Raw genomic sequence first — 12,317 nt, 5'->3', positions numbered from 1 at the left:
GGCCCTGCATGGGTCCTGTAGCCAACCTGCCTTCCATCACCGTTGGCCTGAACCAGGGCCGAACTGGGAACCACAACCGGCCCTGGCAAAGTGCTCGCCCCCCCCCTCCTCGACCCCCCTGGGGGTTGGGGGTGCGACCGAGCTCTTTGCTGGGGCCGGTTTGCGACCGATTTTGGTACAGGGCCGATTTTGCAGCTATGCTGCACAAACAGCCCTGTAACTAAAACGGCCCCCAGGGGCCCGAAACCGGCCCCCACCCGTGCGGCGCACCAGGGGATTGACCCGTGCCCGCTATGGCCAGTCCGGCCCTACCCCGGGCTAGTGCGACCTCTTAGCTCTATTGACTTCTAAGCACTGTTTTGGGAATTAGGGCCTGATTACAAGTTTGGCAGTCTTGGAGCGGGCCGCCAAGCCATCGCCCCGCACCAAGTCTGCCAAACCCGTAGTCTGACCGCCTGCTGTATTCCGATTGGGTGATCCTGTGGCTGGCCCACGGCGGTGCAGTTTTAAAGGCTCTTATGCGAGGCTTAGAAAGACAGTGCCATGGGACTGCCACAGCACGTTCCTGGACCGGCATGGACTATTAAGTGTGCATACGAACAGGAGGGCACAAGATGTGCCCACCTGCGTGCATCCTCTGGCCATAAGGTACTGGGGGCCCTGTAGGGTCCCCTTAGTTTAATCACCGCCACACTTTTCATGGCGGGCTTACCACCATGAAAACTGTGGCAGTGAGGAAACTCGTAATATGCTTGGCGGTGCCGCAGTAGCACCACCAGCATATTGCGGGCCTCACACAGTTGCAAGACCGCCAGGGATCACAGATCCCAGAATTTAGCAGTGGTCCAACCCACCCAACTCGTAATATGGCGTCCGACTACCAAACTCAAAATTAGGCCCTTAATCTTTATACATTCATATCTCAAGTTCTACTTATTGGATTTTTGTCATTTTGGTCATGTGCTACTCAGATAAATATTTTCAATTTTTCTAAACTGGTGTTGAGTCTTTTTGTGGTATATTCACTTATTGTAATTTAAGTGCTGCACAAATACTTTACACGTTGCCTCTTAAGTTAAGCCTGACTCCTCTGTGCCAAGCTACCAGATGATGAGCACAGGTTAATTTAGGTTTATTTATTTTATTTTATTTGAAAAGTTTTCTATAGCGCGGACTAGACCCTGGAAGGGTATCAGAACACTTTACAAATGTTACAACATGTAGAAGTTTAATACAAATAGCTACAAAGAGAGAGTAAGGAGTAGGGAAGGCCGATTTTATGTCAGACAGTCTTCGAGGTCAAGGGAGATTCAGGAGTGTGAAAGTCAGTGGTCCTGATGATCGAGTGTAAGTTCTGTTTGGTGAGAAATTTAAGTGAGGTGGTTGGGTAGAAATTTGTTCATTAAAAGCAGTTTGACTTCATTTTTGAAGGAGGTGCTCGAAGTGTTCGTTCTAATTTCCTGGGGCAGGGCATTCCACATTCTGGGTGCTAAGCCGGTTGTGTAACTGACTTAACCTGACTAGGATTGTGGCTCTTGCTTGGACAGGGTGTATACTCTGTCAACCAGAAACCTCAATTTTTCTGACAGTAAGTATTTATAGGCAGAGTAACTGGATTTATGCAGAAGGGGAGCACCAAGAAAATGCAAGATATGCAGCATAATGTAACATATTTTGATAGTATTACTTAATTATATTGTCATTTTTAGGTCTCGCCTAGCAGCGCGCATGCGCTACTCTGCAAAACTTATTGTAAGGGGCTTCAGAAAGCTCACCACACGCACGCTCATGCTTGTGTGGGCTATTGCTTGCGGTTACCAGCATGGGCGCCATGTGTTTTGAATTATCGTGCCCAGACGCGTGCACGATAATTCAAAACACGTGGCGCACGCGCACCACTCGCGTGCTTGTTGTCGATTATCGCTGCATTGCTCTCTCTAACTGATAGTAATGGGGTGAAACATTTGTCCACAAAATCAGTGTTTAAAAAAATAGTTTACCAGGTAATGCTCGTGTGCAATTTTCCTTATTACGTCCTAATTTGCTACGCAATTCCAGTGGCCTTGTTTTTATAATTGCTGGATTTTTTTGTCTCTTGCCACGCAGAATCTATCACCGACTAGAATAAGCCCCACGTATAAAATTGCAACTCTTTAATGTTATGCCCAAACATTGTTTTGTTCACATATTCCCCTTTATACCATCTCGTTTGACAATCAGTTGCTGTTTTAAAAAGATGACGTGCATAACTTTACTTTTTTACTTTGAATTTTGCTCATTACATTATTCCCCGCAGCCTCTAAAATGTTTTATAGTTAGGTTATCTCCTAAGTGGATTGAGTTGGTGGGTTGGGATCTCCCATAGCCCAAAGGTCCTGAAAATAAGTTACTGCCATGCCTTCAGTGACTCCAAGGAAACACTGATTTCTTAATTGAGAGGCAGACAGCAGGCCCATTTTCTGGGCTTGCTTATGAGTGGGTGAACACTGACGTTGCACCTGGCATCTCGTGTTTGCTTAGGTAGAGCACACGTTCTTTTTTTTTTCTGTTCAAATGTTTACACTTGTTCTTTGCCTTGGTATTCTGGAAAATAGATTAAGTATGAAACCCACGTTGACTCATTTGCTTGCATGCATACTTCTCAGCCCCTGCATAGTACTGTCATCGAAGGAGTACACCATGGAGTCGTGCAGATTTTGCGCTTTCGCAAGTGAGTTCGGATAACAAATCCCAGTTTTCCCCCATGGACTTTTAATGGGGAGCTTTTGTGAATTTGTGCATTCCGGTACATACAAAGTGTAATCTCGATTATGTTCATTGTATTTACCTCAGGCCCTCTGCACTTTTTTCTGTACTTTTTATGGGGGTGTGTCAAACTCATTCTAGGGCTGTGATGTGACACATTGTTTTTCACTTGCATATAGTTATTGAGAGCCCAAGAAGGTTGACTTAACCACTTGGATGCTAATGACAAGGGTAACTCGTCATGGAGTTTCCATTGATTTCAATGGAAATTACATGGGAGAATATCAGGTACCTTAGCATCCAAGTTTAAGGTGCTGAGAAGGGACCTGACTGAAGATAAGGACTCAAGAAAGAGAAGGCATTAACCACTGTTCTGCCAACAAATGGCTATACAGTGGACAGAGCAAGTATGTGGTATACTGCTGCACATTTTGTAGTGGTATTATTTCATTACTTTGTCATTTTTATGCATTTTCAATTCACCTCAGTAGTACTAGTTTAACACGCATATACAGCAAGCAATAGGCAGCAGAAAAGTGACCAGTCAACATTTGCAAGAGACCTTACACTCTGAAGCAAGACGTGTCGTTGCCTTTTTAGTAATGTTTGGGCTCGAATCGTCTTTTTTTTATTAACCCATCAGCTGCTGCATACTATGCAGATCTTATCTGGCAAACCCATAATTATGTAGAAAACACAGCGGCTGCAGATTCTCATCATTCCAGTGCCTGTTATTATGGTTCTATGTTGCCATCTCTGGGTTCTCCTGGCCTTTTCAAACCGCTTTGCCTTCAATATTGGACCACATTACATGGTTGCACATTATGTATGTGTCTGTGCATATTTACCAATTTAAGCACTGTCTAAGGTGTCATACCAGCAGGAAAGCATTGGGTGGGGGAGGGGTAGGGATGGTTGAGTTGGAAATTATTCTACATAGGTCGAGGTCCATTGCAGACCAGAGAGTTCATGGAAGTGCATGTCTGCATTTTTCTTTTTTGGGGATTACCAGGAACCTGAAATTGATCTGTAATGTCTGCATGTGACCAGATGGTATCAAACTGTGCTCATAAGAGAAAAAAAGGGGGGCTTAAACTCTGATTTTCACAACTCTGATTGATTGATGTAAAACATTTGAAGAATAAAGTGACAGGATACAGTTTTTTCTGTAGGCCTGGGCGGTAAATTCCATTCCGTCCGCAGAACTTTAGGAATTTGGGTAATTTCGCGTTCCGCGGAGAACACGAAATTGCCCGAAATTGCGCGTTCTTTGACTTCGCAAAATTTTTTACTTGTTCGTGTTCTCAAATGCGTGTTTGCGAGATATTTCTCCCGAGCACGCCAACAGTGATTGCGAACAGTAAAAAAGCATCACAAACAAGCAATTCCGCATGTTCGCTGAATTTCTGTGTGTTTGCGGAGATTTTTTACCGTTTTGCGTAGATTTGCGTAACGCGATTACAAAAATTCCGCCCACCCCTATTTTTCTGTGAACTTTTGTGCGGATTTGTGAAGAGTGGTTAGCAAAAAACATGGACTTACTGGCCATAGTTACAGAGGAACCAAAACATCTGTGCAATATCTCAGTATGAAAGATGAAAATTAAACGATTGACTGAGTTTTTCCTCACAACCTCCCCTAGTTTCAGTCTTGGTTCCTGCAAAGAAGAAAACAGCAACATGTTTCTAAAGTGTAGCAGCTCCATATAGGTTAGATTGCACCCCTTCCGCCCCCAATAACCCTTGTGTTATCCTGGCTTTGGCGAGCTTAGAATATATAAATTCAACACACCACGTGCTGAGTCTGACCCGCCCATTTGCAAACCACTGCCTCTGAACTGTTGACCAGTAGTAACCAACTTAAACTCATATTTTGAAAAACTACGAAGCTAACCTGTGGAGAATGGAATAGCTAGCTTTGTGCAACCATCCGAACCCAGAACTCGACACATAAGACATGTCAACTGAAATATCAGTGTTAGAGAGAATATGGACTCCTCCAGCGTTTTCCTGGCACCCTCATGAGCAAAGTATCAAGATTTCTACCCCTTGTTTACTCATCTAGGATTCCCACAGCAACATCAGGCCACCATAGTCTGTCATAGCTTGTCTACATTACACACACACATGGTTTCTACCTAGAGGCCACACTTTTGCCACTGTACTTTGGGTTAAGGATCCAAAATGTAGCAACAAGACCTCTTCGAGACATAGTAACTCATCCCACCTGTGCCCCAAGAACTTCACTGTATCCTAGCAAAGATATTCTGTTGTCAAGGCACTCTGCATTACTCTCACCGCCATCCATGACAAGGGACAATGTTTCTTACAAGTAAAGCTCTAAAGATTCACTCCTAAGAAGAAAAGGAGAGGTTTCTGTTCTAAGACCAAACTCGCTGGTGGAACCACTTTTTTTTTACTGGATGCAGAGTGTGGCACCCCATTCTGGCAAAGCGTGGAATTGATTGATTAAGGAAGTAAAGTTTTTTTTGTTTGGTTATTCGCAATCATCTGTCACAGGATCACACCGACCAGTATTTATTTATTTATTTATTTGGAACATTTATATAGCGCAACAGATGCTTCATAGAAGAGGCGTCCCGGCGCTAGTAGACATGCCAGCAGAGTACAGAAGCTAGGACCTAGAAGAAAGGCTAGACCCTGGAACATAGAAAGGTTTTAACCGCTTTAGTAAACAGTAAACAGTTCCAATCGCCTCCAAAACAAAAGGATGGATATCAGACAACACTAGACCACACCCACCCATTGATTAAAACCTCCAACACCCCGCTTCTCACAAGGATGGTAGGTACAATCATGTGCGCTACTATTTATCAGTATATTTCATTCCACTTGAGGCAATAAGTACTGCTTACCAATAGTAGCACGGAGTATACCGCTACGCCAGTCCTTTCCTGTGTGCTAGTTCTTATCTTTCACTCCTATTAGTTTGGAGACATTCAATCTCATTTACATTGGAGTGAGTCCACTTCCATGACAAAAAGGCATCCCGTAATAATTGGTGTCTCGGGATGCATGACATTGGGAGGCAACCTAGAACAAAGTCCTGTGCACACGTATAAGGGTGATAGTTTTAGTGTGAAAACCAAAATTTAAATAACTTTTCTTGTAGAAATTATGAAGGTTGACATCAGGAGTATCATTAATGGGGATTTTTATATCAATCCAGATCAATACAGAAAGAACAAACCAGCCGACACGTGTTTCGTCACAACGTGGTACAATTGTGACTCTTTAGGGCTGTATTGTTGGCAAAAAGTCAAGGAAATCGTATAATTTTGGCGAAAGTCAGAGAAGTACTCTGACCTCTTTTGTTTGTGTTGCTACCACAAGCTACAATTCTCAAACTATTAGTATAAACAAGAGTTTCTGGCACCCTTGCCTCATGGTGCAAGGGTTCCTGCGTTGGCGCATGGCAGCCAATTGTGCGCCAGCGCTGGGGAGAGCTCGGGGATACGTCATATTGTTGTAAATCGGACCTATCCCTGTGCTCCGAAAGTAACGCAGCACAGCGCAGCCAATGGCTTGCAACACCGCGCTGCTTTTCTTCCTTGTAAATATGGTCCTTTGTCCTGTTGTACCACACCCTCCTTTCTGGGGCCTTGTTCATTTAGGGCAGTGAGGCCGAGCAATCAAAGTTGAAGCTGCAAAGATTATGGGAAGGGACCTTGGATATTGCATGATGCATTCAACATTCGAAGGTCAGCATCCAGCCAGGGCTATGGTTCGACAACACAGATCTTCAATTACATTGTAGATTACTTGAACAGTAGATGGGTGATACACAGAGCAAACCAGGAGGTTCAAGCACAATCTGTGGCTGAGATATGACCTCCACTGTCACCTCCATAAAAATAAGTATCAAAGGCTTTGACTCATTCTGGGCCATATGTATCAAAAAGTCATTTTGCGATTCTCAAATAGCGATTTTTTGGGAATCGCTATTTGAGAATCGCAAAATGCTATGTATGTAGGATTTGCAGTAAATTTTGCGAATCCTACATATTCCTTAACTGCGAATCGCAAATTACGATTCACAATTAAGGAATACCTCCCCATTCATTCCTATGGGCCTAGAGGCCCATAGGAATGAATGGGAAGACATTCTCAATTTGCGATTAGCAATTAGCGAATCGCAAATTGAGATTGCAATTTCAAGGGTGCAGGGGTGTCAAAAGGACACCCTGTTGCACCCCTGAAATAAGGATGAGTGCACATGTGTCACACCTACATGACCTAAGGGCATGTATGTGCTTCACATGGCACTTTAAAAAATGCAAAAAAGTGCATTTTTCAAATAAACCACAAATTACCACCAACTTGAAGTTGGTGGTAATTTGCGATTCCTTAAGGCCAAATTGCACTTTTTTGGTGCTTCTTACATTGCATTTAAGGAATCCTTATTTTGCCTTAATACATACCATTTGGCAAAATTGCATTCGCAAACGCCGACATTTTGCGAATTTCGGCGTTTGCGAATGCAATTTTGCTTGATACATATGGCCCTCTGTGTCTATGGCAAAATGTGCACATACATAAGGGCCTATGTTCTCATAGTAGTGCTCTGCGGCTTCATTACTGGGCACAGCAATCCTGCCACGGATATAAGGAAGTCTCCCATTCCTGTGCATGTCCCTTGTAACAGGGAAATCAGTCTTGTTACCAACCATGACTACGGAGGATAGTGGCTACAACAGTGTCTCGGTGTGTTTCCAAGCAGATTATAGCCATCGACTCAGCAGTCAGGTCCAGTGCTGCAGAGTTTGTTGTTTGCAAACGTCCCAAATCCCACCAGCAAGTGCTGCCCAAAGAAATCTCAGATTCACCTTGTTTATGATTACAGAGGCACTTCTGGGATTGAAGGCAAAACACACAAAATTCGCAGGTTAGAACAAAACATAGCTTTACCAATGTTCAATCACTTCTGAGGCCGTTATCTTACAATGTGGAAGACTCTAGGAGAGTTTTGAGTGAAGGGGTTTACCTGAGTGTCCCTCTAGGGCAGATGAACAAGAAGCTCGAACACCCATGGATGTCTGTGCTCCTTCTCCATCTGGGCGGTACAAAAGGGGGTGGTGATGGACGGAGCATCTGAACCAATCAAACACTCACACCCAGTCAACAGATCTGGGTTTAATCCATCACCGTTCTTTAGCCCACTCTGCCACCCCAGTTCAGACATGGCCATATGCAAATCAGTCTGACCCTGTGCCTCATGGGAACAATCCAGCCCGAACTGCCAAGCCATGCCTTCCCTGGACCGGAAACAAGCTTCTGAGGACCGGTTTCTGGCATTTCAGCCGTCTTCAGCCCGGCTTGCTTGAATCCAGTGGCAAAGTGAGCAAGGGACTCACGTCTGAGCATACCCTGCCACACTTATGGCAAACAAAGTGGTACAAGGGGACCTACACCTGGACACAGCTGGGACATGAGCTCTGGTTACCAAATGGCAGGCTGCAAGTGGTGGGTGTGCAAGTGGACAAAGTAGGGAGCTAGCTCAGCATGCTGGAATCCATCAATGGATACCCCTACATAGACCAGTGTTAGTTTTCATTCTTTTGGTTTGGACAGACACTCTTCTGATCTTGGGCAGGTTCCACTGTCTCTCTACTCTGGGCCACAGGTCTGATCCACCAAATGAGACATATGCCCTCGCTGCTCAAGGCTGTGTGCATCCTCTTCTTTCCTGATGGGTAGAGTAACTTTGTGGGTTCTGCAATTCTAAGCCTGGTACCTTTCATGAGTGACACAATAATCACGGCCTTGCAACTGTTTCATAACTTCCTCAATGCAAATGTAGAGACTTCTTCAGGAATCAAAAGGCAATACAGTACCAACTCTGAGGTGCCAGTTTTTATCCAAAGTTATGGGCACCTGAGAGACAACTGGTACCCAGTTCCAGGAACGGCTACAGTTGAAATTAAGGTGACTGTCTGTTCAAATGTCCCAAGCTTTTCCCACAGGAAACATAGAGAAGAAGGATGGGGCATGAAGCTCCGCCTACTCTTTGCCCATATTTTTCATTGGCTTGTGTCATTGTCCTTTGTAAATGCTGGCTTCTGATTCGTTAATAGGCCTATTAGTCCCTCCTTAGTACCGCCGTGTCTTCATTTGTAACCTCCCAGGAGGACTGCCCCTTTTAATTCTGTTGTTACACAGTATGTCTTATTTAGTCTGTTAGCACTATTTTCTTTAATAAGTTTCCCCTACTACAGGCATGACCTGCTTTTCCTGCAACATTCAGCGTGCCATGTGTGCTTTCACTTTCCAAGCAGCCTGGTACAACGGCGGCCGCTTCTTTGAAAAAAAATAGTTTTCACATTTACAAGACTTTGAGCTTTTTGCATTGTAAATGACAATGCCTTTTATAGGAGAAGCGTGGCTCAGTGGTTAGAGGCGGCAGACCCGGAAGCTGAGATCGACCGTGGACCAGGGTTCGATTCCCCGCCTCGGCGGGTCTCGGGCTCAAAAATTCCACGGCCTCGACAATTCTCGCTCCGGTGCCTACTCGAATCACGGGGTCACACTCTGCAACTCTGGGCAATAGCTTGCTTAATCTCCACTACGGCCCCTCGCGGCGGGATGCCTGGCTTTCACCTTGTGGACACCCTGCCGGGGTTTCTCACAGGGGAATACCAGGACGGGTTCCCTAAGCAAGTGCCAGGATGCCCTTTGGGTGACAGGTTTGCGCTATATAAGTACACCTACATTTACATTTACATTTATGTTTTAGTTATCAAAACAGATAAATAAAAGGCTTTGTCATTTACAATGCCAATAGCTTAAACTCTCGCAAATGTGAGACCTATTGCATTGCAAATGCTTGTTGAGTTCAATCCACAAACCCAAGAGGGTTCCAGTTTCTGGGCAGATGGGTCTGGCTTTGCTCTCATCCACTGCAAGGGGCAACAGCATCCCCTCATGCAAGGTTCTCTCTGCCTCAGTCTTGAGGGGCAGCCATTCGTATATAAATATTATGAGCCAATAGCACGACAGAAAAAAGCAGGGTGTGGGTGGGGGGGTGCACGGAAGGATGGGGCTCATTCTAGACTCATTCTAGCTAAAGACAAGTTGGAATGGACCTTGCCCACCTCAAAGGGACCTCCAGGTGGGATCACAGTCACAATGTCCTTCCAAAATGTCACCAGGCCTGGTCTTACTGCAAGAAAACTGTAACCCACCTGGAAGCCCCTCCCCCCGCCCCCCCCAGCCCCCCTAAAAAAAGAGAAGTGCCCCCTGATCTGAGAGAATGATCAGCATGTGGAGTCCTGACTCAGAGTTATAACCTCTACTCCTGCATTTGATTAACAGCCACCAGAAGCAACCACTGCACATGGCCTCAGTAGGGAGCAGGGGACACTGCCATCTATCGGCGAGTGGCTGCTCTGCACAGACTCCCAGACTAGCAGAGTCTAGAACTCTGCTAGAGGGCGCAGTCAGTGAACAGATGTGGATGGCTCACGGTTCTAGTCCACTGGGAGAAGGATGCTGGCTTGTGATGCGATGAGAGAGGTTTGACCCAACAAGGCCTAGTGGGCCTCTCAGAGCCTGTTCAGTCCCCCACAGCTGAGCTCCTTACCTACCCCAGGGTGTGCAGTGTCTGCTATGCGTGTGTCACGTCACATGGGATCTGTGGAAGTGGAGATCAACTTAGACAGGGGCAGAATGGGAGACAGACCTGCAGTGACAGATAAAAAGACAGAGGCAGAAAGGGAGGCAGACAGACCTGCAGTGACAGATAAAAAGACAGAGACAAGGACAGAAAGGGAGACAGACAGGCCTGCAGTGACAGATCAAGACACAGAGACAGAGGCAAAAAGGGAGACAGACAGACCTCCTGCAGTGACAGATAAAAAGACAGAGACAAGGACAGAAAGGGAGACAGACAGGCCTGCAGTGACAGATCAGGACAGAGAGAGAGAGAGAGAGAGACAGAAAGAGTGAAACAGACCTGCTGTGACAGATCAAGACACAGAGAGAGAAACAGAAAGAGTGAGACAGTCCTTCAGTGACAGACAAAGACACAGAGACAGGCAGAAAGGGAGGCAGACCAGCAGTGACAGATCAAGAGACAGAGAGAGAAGCAGAAAAAGTGAGACAGACCTGCAGAGACAGATAAAAAGACAGAGACGAGGACAGAAAGGGAGACAGACGGACCTGCAGTGACAGACAAAGACACGGAGACAGAGGCAGAAAGGGAGACTGACCTGAAGTAACAGATCAAGACAGAGACAGAAGCAGAAAGAGTGAGACAGACCTGCAGAGACAGATCATAGATAAAGTTAGACTTGGTTAGGCTATAAGAGAGGTAAAGAAATGCATCTAGGACAACCTGACAGAAAGGCAGAGACAAACAGTGACAGGAAGAGAGAAAACTGCAGAGACAGTCACAGTGTAAGGTTAGAAGTCATCACATGGCTGGGATAGCCGAGCCGCTCCGCCCGTTTGCTGTTTTTTGTGGCTTGTCCTGTATGTTTTTCCCTAGGTGGACTCCACTGTCTGCGAGTACAGTGGCCATTTTTCTTAGAGAAAAATACTAGCCTTTGGGCATGTTTTCTTTTTGTTTTACACGTGCTATCAATAACACTTTGTGTGAAATCCCCCGTACTCCTTTTGTACTTAGTAATTCTGCCCCTATTTGCTTTAAAAGTGCTTTAGGCTTGTTCTCAGCATTATAATCCTTTGGAAGTTTTTTCATCTTGTATTTTTTGCTTTAAGTTTCTATTAAAAGGAGAAAAAAATGCACCATTTTTAATGATTTCCCTAATGTTTTTTTACCTTTCTTGGCATGAAAATACCGACCCAGCTGCTAAAATGCTGGTCAGCTGGCCATCCCGCCATCCCGTCTGAGTCCACCAAAGGCGGTCTGTGTTTGGCAGGAGAGGTCTAGGCTGTGCTAACCAGTGGGTGCCCCCATAATGAGGGATCCTACTGGCCCTCTTCTACCAGGCTGTAGGGTGATTTATGGTTTGTGGCAGTGGATCATATATGTCCTTTAAAGTGAAGAGGAGGCAAACAACGGTCACTCCCTAGAAATTCTGTGCAGTACTCCATAACTGATTGTCGTACATTCTCCCCATAAAATGTGAACACATGTCACTAGACCAGATGTAGGCGGGACACTCAACTTTTTAAATCCAATAATGGCTTTATTTTAGTTGTCACCCAACTAAAATATTCTCCACTTCAATTAAGTCAACAGAGAAAACTAATTTCCCTGATTTTTTTTTGTTAAAAGTCTGCCACTTTCAAAATCTTAACATGTATGGATGAGTGGCAGGGGGTTTGTGACATGTTACGCATGTGTTGCTGACTCTTAAACGGTGTGTGGCATGGAGTATGTTCTGTGCAAGCACGACATGCACAAAGAGGTCTTTCCCCCTCAGGTTGTCCTGACTGTTCCCTGTGAACGTAACCACTTACATGCCCGTGAATGAGCCCCAGAGAACACATAGATAAGCAGTGAGCTGGGAGACTATATATCAGGATCCCTGCAGAATAATGCCTGCCTGCCTCAGTACCTGAACACCTCCTATTTTTCTTGGTGACACT

Source organism: Lissotriton helveticus, chromosome 7 (genome assembly GCF_964261635.1).
Source record: "Lissotriton helveticus chromosome 7, aLisHel1.1, whole genome shotgun sequence".
Lineage (NCBI taxonomy): Eukaryota > Metazoa > Chordata > Amphibia > Caudata > Salamandridae > Lissotriton > Lissotriton helveticus.
Note: the sequence above shows the minus strand (reverse complement) of the source record.